Below are 7821 nucleotides of genomic sequence, written 5' to 3' on the forward strand. Positions count from 1 at the left end.
ACTAGCCTCCTTAGAGATTCTTCAGCCCAGGAACACGACTTGCTTTATAGCCAGGTGGAAACATTTTACACTTTAACCAAATGTCTGTGTAGCATTTCCCCGTGCCTCATCTCATTTGATCCTCACATAATTCCTGGAGTAGGTAGATAGGAGACTTGGTGGAACCCTATTTTCTTTTCATTAGCCGAGAAATAAAGATTTAGAAAGCTTAGAAACTTTACCTGACTAAAAAGAAGTAAGAAATGGTGGACCTTGAAAATAACTTCAGGTTTTCTCACTGTGCAGAATATAGTCAAACACTGCTGCAGTTAAATATTTTACTCTTTGTTCTTCCTGTGTGATCTACAATAATAATCTGCTTCATGTTGATATTTACTGCTGTGTTTCTGACAATTACCTGAAAGAGAAGCTGGGGTGCTTCACTGGGCTGGAAAATGTTTAGCTACATCAGAAAGCAGGTCTAATTAAGCAAGTTTATTATATATATATATATATATATTTATATGGCTAAGTTGACTTGTGCATGCATGATATATATATATAAAGCTCTTTCTAGTTCTATTATAGAGAAAGGGAGAATAGCAATATTAAAATATTTCTTCTAATTAATTTCCTTTCAATGTGCTCGAATTCATGCAGTGGGCCACTAGTCTGACTCTAAGTCATATCAGACCAACTGCAAAAGGAGAGCAGGGTTTCAGCATATTTATAGTGGTCATACCTTGCTGTCAGTGCAATGGGACACCACTGTTCAACCAGAAATAAAGAGAATACTGGCTTCTTGCACTGTGGCTGTGGCAGGAGCCCCAGGCTGCCTCTGTCAGCGGACACACGTCCTCCCAGGCGGCACCAGCACAGAATGGCCTCCACTGGGGCCAGGAAACAGCTGGGCATGGGTGGGGCTTTGGGTTTCATTTTGTTTTGGGCTTTAATCCTTTCTCAGGAAATATCTACCAGGGAGGAGAGCAGGAGAAGGAAGATTCCTTCTATCGTGTCAGTGACGAGGCTTCTTTTATTAGTAGACTTCACTTTTCCAGTGGTTTTAGGTTTAAGAAAAATTGAGCAGAAATAGAGTCATCAACTAGTTCCTACTGCCCCAGTTTTCTGCTTTAGCATCTTGAGTTGGTGCATTGGGTACAACTGATGAGGCTGTACTGGTGCATGATTATTAAGTAAAGTCCATAGTTTACTGAGGGTTTACTCTTGGTATTACACATTCTGTGTGCGTTGACAAAATGCATGGTGTCATATTCCCACCATCCAGTGTCATACAGGAGGGCCTCACTGCCATAAAAAAATCCCCTGTAGGGCCCAGCCGGTGTGACTCAGTGGTTGAGTGTTGACCTATGAACCAGGAGGTCAAGTTCAATTCCCCATCAGGGCACATGCCTGGATTACAGGCCTGATCCCCAGTGTGGGGCATGCAGGAGTCAGTCAATCAATGATTCTCTCTGTCATTGATATTTCTATCTCTCTTTTCTTCTCCTTTCCTCTCTAAAATCAATAAAAAATATATATATATATTTTAAAAAATCCTCGGTGGGAATAAAATTTTAAATAAAATTAGAAGAAGAGAGGCTGCAAAAATTCCCCAGGAATTGGACAGCCTGATGAGCATGCAAACAACATTCCATTATCCAGACCCAGGCCGACAGGCCCCTCCCCCCTCCCCCCCAACACCTCTCTGTGTGGGTGTGTCGGGGCCAGAACTTGGCTTGGGAAGGAGTGGAGAATAACCTGAGTGCACGTGTATATAATAATGCCAATGTATATCCATCTTTTTTTTTTTTTTTTTAAAAAAAGGAATGACCTTGGGGATGCATGTGCTGGCCACTGAGTAGGGCCAACTCTCCCTCCTGGATTTAGGAGTTGCAGTTTTGGGGTGCAGGGAGCCTGTTGATTCTGGTCTACAAAGCATTTGCTGTCGACATGTTGCCACATGAGCGTTCGGTGCCAGAGGCCAGCTCAGAGCTGGTGCGCCCCTCATCGGGCTGGGCAGGAGGCAGCTCTCCCTCCCCGCTCTGCTCCTTCCCGCTGGCACGTCTGTTGCCGAAATGTGTCCTCCCTCCAGATGCAGAGGCTGTGTGAGCTCCGAGCCGCCGCCGGCAGCCTCAGCCTCAGGGACCCAGAGATAACAAAGCTCTCTTGCTTTCTGGGGGCTCAAGCAAAGGGAGCGGCGGCCTGGCCAAGTCCCCGCACAAAGCGTGCTCTGAGGTCCACTAGGCAGTGGCCCGCCGGACTGGCCACTCGCCGCTCCTGACGCCGGGCACATCTTCCGGGAGAGCCGAGGAGCCGGGCTTGTGCTGGCCTCTGCTCTGAAACAGACCTCACAGGCGCCCGTGCCAAGCTTTAGGATCCCCGAAGGTATTTGTGTGTAAAAAGGGCCCTCCTGCGTCGGCCTGGGACTCACTTATTTGCTCTAGCTCACGATTAGAATTCTCAGCCGTGTGTGTGTGTGTGTGTGTGTGTGTGTGTGTGTGTGTGTTTGTGTGTGCATGCATGTGGGTGCTGATGGCTTCCTTTGGTGGCCATGGATCACGGATGGTGGGGGCAGCGTCCATGTCATCCTCTCAAATGCCTCCCTGCCCCAGAGGCATCACTCTGCCGCGTTTCCTTCCTGCGCTCCCTGGCTCTGGTGCCAGCAGGTGAAGGGGTTCTGACCTGTCATTTGTTCCCTAAGAAGGTGAGCCGCGGCCCGGCTGGACCTCCTTCGGCCGCTGCTCCGTGCCGCTGGCCTGTTGGCTGGAATCTGCCATTAGGAACACGGGGTCTTTGGGAATGGCTCTTGGCTGCCAGAACGGTTCTAAATATATTAAAAGTAGGTTAACTGACTGTGTTCCCTGCATTTATTCTTCCAGCTGAAATTTTCCTGCCTCCACCCCCCCACCCCCTTTCGTTTTATTAGGTTCATAAAACTTGGTTTTCGAGCATTTCTCTGCCCCAGGAGGGCCATGGGCCCCGCGTCCAATTCATCAAGTGCCTAATGAGTGGCCTCGGAGGTCCCGGCCCATCCATTCCAGAAGCTCTCTGCCTCGTAAAGGTGAGGCCGACGGGCCGCGCTGTGTATTTTGTCTGTTGGTTTCCCAAACTCTCCTGCCAGCTCTACTGTCACTTTCCAGGATTTATAGGGGCCGATGGCACCGCGGGGCTCCCCCTGCAGCCGGCCCCCTCCCCTGCCCGCTCCGCACACACACCACACACTCCGCGCCATAAAACAACGTCTCTGCCATAAAACGGAATAGAAATGTGTCGACGCTAGCATTTTAGAACATTCCAGCAAAAGGGCTGTGGGAAATGCCTTCGTTTACATTCAGGAGGGAAGCTCTGGGAGAGAGGGGGGAATGCAGTGCGAGAAAGGGCCGTGGCAGGGAGAGACAGCCTGGCATTTAAAGCAAATCAATGAAAAATAAAATGTCCGTGTGTGTGTGTGTGTGTGTGTGTGTGTGTGTGTGTGTGTGTGCAGTCTCTAAGTTATGCTTTTTCACACACTCATATCCCCCCCTGGCTAATTTTTGGTACTCTGGAGAAAGACCAGAGAAAGGAAAAGTGGATGTCACTTGCCTTCGGGGCCCGGGGCCTGGGCTGTCTCGCCTTCTAGAACATTCTTCCTTTCCCTCCCCTGCAGGCTCTCTTGCTTTGACCACGGTGTCAGGACCCTGTCAGCTGTGGGGTGGGGTGGCTGCTGGGTTGTGGGGTGCTAGAGGTCCCCCAAATGTCCACACAGCAGCCCAGCCTGGCTGGCGTTTGCCATGAGTGTCCTAGTTCCTCTCCTCTGCTCTGAGCCTCCAGAAATCACTGGGCCTTTAATTAACTGCGCTCTCCCGGGGGCATGCGCCGCCGCTAATAAATTACTCGATGTGACCTGTAACTTTTCCTTCCCTGCCTCCCTAACGCCGGTCGGGGGCTGGGGAGGGAAGGGGCACGGAGGGGAGGGGATGCTTGCTTTGCGAGCGGGAAAAGGAAAATGGAGAGGCCGTGCCAGGCCGTGCTTGGCCATGCCCTCTGTGTTTTACCAGCCCGTGGCCCCAGAGCCAGGCAACAGACCCGACCAAGCAATTGGCTGGGATTTGGGGGCCTCTTTTCACACCCGGAGGTGGACTCGGGGCTGGGGGCAGCGGCGAGGATGGCTGTGGATCTCGGGGTTCTGGAAGGTCCTGAGGTGCAGGGGTGTGGTCATGGCCGCTCAGCATGGTTGGGGGGTGGAGCGGGGGAACGGAGCCCAGGCAGCACCCCTGCTCTCCAGCTCGGGGAGACACCGTGTAAACGGCACCTCATGCAGAAGGGACATCAGAGTGTCCACCTGCCCCACAACTGGCGCCCAGGTTCTCGCACCCCCCGCCCGATGTGGCTCCTGGGCCGGGGGTTTCCCTGCCACGTGTCGGTGGCTGAGAGCCCACACGGGGAGCCGTGCCGGGAGCAGGCCCGGCTCAGGCCCCCGAAGACCCTCAGCTGGGACGGGGTTCTCACGTTGTCTCCGTTTCCTCTCCGGCGCTGGGGCTCGGCTCCTGCGAGGCATTCCTCACCCCGAGCGGCCCTGCTCCCCCAGCCCCTCTCACGGGCACGCATCGGGCACCAGTTTATCTTCTGAAAATATGCTCTGAAGGGCTTTTGTTTTGTTTTGTTTCCCTACTTGACACCCTTGAATAAAATAGGCCATTTGTCTCCTGGGCAGAAGAATTTCAACAGTTACACCGCACACTAGCAAGAGGATTCAGGCTCAATGCGGAGGGGTAGTTAACTTTTTTTTTTTTCATCGCGGGTTTATTCTTGTCTCAGCTTTCCCCCCTCCCCAAGCTTTGCAGCTCTTCGCCCCTCTCCCTAACTAATCCTCCCCACGGCACCCCCCTCCCCGCCACGGGTCCAGCCCACCTCCAGCCCCTCAGACTGAAAGGAGCATTCATGCCCGGGCCATCTGTTTGTTTAAACTCAGCCTGTGTTAGTCCATGTGAAATGCAACAGAATGGAGAAAATGCAATTCTCTGTCGGCTTTTTTTGATCAAAGAGAACTTTAAAAAAAAATTCGAGGTGGATTTCTGAAGGACAATGTTATTTATACACATTCCGTGTGTTTCTGAGCTTCAGTGTTTAGTTGATTTTGGGGGGACAACCCCCCCCCCTTTTTTTATCCCAGGGAGAAAAACTCGCACAAAAACCTATCTCAGCACCACAAATGTCGCAAGACGCTTTCTTTCCGACTCCCCAGCTGAAACGGAGAAGCTAATTCATTAACAACACAAGGGAATTTGAGATATGGCTCGGCTGCAGCGTGCAGAGTTTTGCTTGCTCCTGTGAGAATTCCAGGGGCCGTCACTTGCCTCTGGGGCTAACTCGGGACCCAGGATGCTCACCCCATTGCTCAGAAACACTCACACACGTCCACGCTCACTCCATCGATCTCCATTTCACGGTCAGTCATTGCGTGCACATTTCTCCCCTCACTCCCTCAGCTTCGGAGCAAATGCAAATAAAACGCTTAAAACGGTTAACATTTCCTGTCACCGAAGGCATTCATTAGGGGTGGGGGTCGCTGAGTTTTAAAGTGGATTTTCCTAGGAAAACTCACTTCAGATCTGCGGCAGGAACTCGGATGGGTTCCCACAGAGAATTTCGGGGTTTGAGATAAGCCTAAATTTATTACCGTCATTCCAGTGATCCTTTATGTTACAGGATGCGGGAGAGCAGATATCAAATTTGAACTTCGATTAACCTGGGGCCCAGCTCAGGTCACAGGAAAAAAAAAAATGTGTTCTTCCCCCTCTCCCCCCCATCCATTTTGACTCATTTTCTTTTTATTGAAGGGGGGGAAAAAAAACAAAAAACCCTAAAATATGGTCTTTTAATTTATTGTGTTTTCTCTATTGATTGTTTAGCTAGTGATTTTGCCAACTTCCTGGATGTTCGTTTCTGGTCCTGCACCAAAGAGCCACATTTCCTTTTGGAGTCGGGACCAGGCGAGAGGCAGCGGCAGGCACCGGACCCTGTGAGTACTCCGTGGTCTTTCTCCCGCGTCGCCCCGACCCCGTGTCCGGTCCCTCCCGTCCTGCCTCCCTCTCTTTATCTACCAGTTAGCATTGTTCCCGGAGCTCGGAGCTCGCCAGAACTCTCGCTGCCAGGCCTCAGCACCGTGGCCTCCACTTGTAGGGAACGAGACGACAGCTTCCACACAAACATCGGCTCAGAAGGGGAGAGGGGGTGCTTACCAATGCAGTGACTTCAGTGTTCACTTTAAGGCTCCGAAAGATGGAGAAAGTAAACAGAAGCAGGCTGGTTTATTTCAGGGGCTAACCGTGAGTCCCTACTGGATTTACCTAATAAAATAAATTTAAAAAAATTTCATTTTCTCATTTCATTCCAGCAGAAAATTAGTTTGCCTTTATAATGTCCAGATCTTTCAAACTCGAGTGAGTCAGAAATTAAGGTACAAGATGTAAATGCTTGGATATATATATATGAAAATAATATATATATATATATGAAATGAAGTAATTTCTCGCTGTCATGCAATAGCAAGCCTGACATTAGACTCTTACGATCCTTTTTTTTTTAATGATGTGTATTAAAAAAATATCAGATTGAGTAAAAATGTTTCTTTTTTAAAAACGGGTGGACTGTGATATTTAATAAATTTAATTGTAATTTTTATTTATCATCAGTTGTCTATTTAAAAAAAAATCCTCTGGACATCTCATCAAATGTTAGGAAGACTGTAAAGAAAACATGTATTAATATTCCGGGCCACCGTTGACTTCTTTCTTTTCCATGAAACCATTCCAAGGAGAATGGGAAATTGTAAAACAATGTCGTTCTCTTGCGAAAAGAATACCCTGGCTCTAATTGCCAAGAGAAAGCGATTAATGCTCAAATTTCAAGGCAACTTCAGTGACCAGTTAGGGGCAGGAAGAAAGGGGAAAGCAAGGCTGCTATTTGCGTGAGAAAATCCAGAAATCAACATTTGTAATTGTAATTGTAGATGTATAATCGGAATGTGATTATATTTATAAGGAAAAGTTACATAAACTTCAAAAATGGTAGTTGTTTTGCTTAAGTGCCTGAAAAAAAATTTAAAATAATATTTGGGTTATCCCAGTTTTCTACTCTTATGTTCACAAAGCCTTGTTAGGTTAAAGAACTCCAAAGGAGTGGTGTGTGTGTGTGTGTGTGTGTGTGTGTGCGCGCGCGCGCGCGCGCTTTTTTTTAAGCTCCCAGCCCCAGGACATGTGTAGAGAAAAAGGTAGGAGCTGACTAGTGAAGAAAAACCCTTTCTCCAGAAATTCGTAACAAATCTAAAACTTTTAGAGATTAAAAATAGAACATTTTTTACTCTCCCTCCCCCCCCCCCTTCTTTTTGGGGTTTGTTGAAGGGGTGATGGGCTAGAGCCAGTTTTCAAAATTGCTACAGACCAAAGGTGTACAAAAGGCGTACATCCCTTCGAGTTTGATTAGCGTGTTTTGCTTTTGTTCTCCTGTCTCTGAAACTATGGCATTCTACACCTTAAATATATATTTCTTAAGCTTTCTCATTTGGATGGCTGAAAACAGAAACCTTTGCCTTCTTAGGGACGCTGGGCGGCTGTCCAGTAGATGGCGGTGTTACTTCTAGAGTGACCCTGTGGTGGGGGGTGGGGAAGAAAGAGGCTGAGATTTAGCCCCAATCCAGTCAGGTCTCCCCTTTGCCTCTCAGGGAATTCATTCAGTAAGCTCTAAATGTAAGAAGAAAACCTTTTTTTTGAGATACTGCCCAAAATGTGCAAACTCTCCGAGAGTATTTAAAGTATTTAAGCCAAATATTAATGGCCAAAATGGCTCACCCTCCTGAAGTGA

General features: G+C 48.6%; 1 long non-coding RNA gene across 1 annotated transcript; it reads left to right on the top strand.

Annotated features, from left to right (window-relative positions):
• Positions 1 to 4520: 4520 nt before the first annotated feature.
• LOC118720629 lies at positions 4521 to 6333 on the top strand. Its single transcript, XR_004988492.2, has 2 exons — positions 4521 to 4730; positions 5871 to 6333. It is a non-coding gene; the product is annotated as an uncharacterized LOC118720629 (long non-coding RNA).
• The last annotated feature ends 1488 nt before the right edge of the window (positions 6334 to 7821 follow it).

This window comes from Pipistrellus kuhlii, unplaced genomic scaffold (genome assembly GCF_014108245.1).
Source record: "Pipistrellus kuhlii isolate mPipKuh1 unplaced genomic scaffold, mPipKuh1.p scaffold_m20_p_17, whole genome shotgun sequence".
In the NCBI taxonomy this organism is placed as follows: domain Eukaryota; kingdom Metazoa; phylum Chordata; class Mammalia; order Chiroptera; family Vespertilionidae; genus Pipistrellus; species Pipistrellus kuhlii.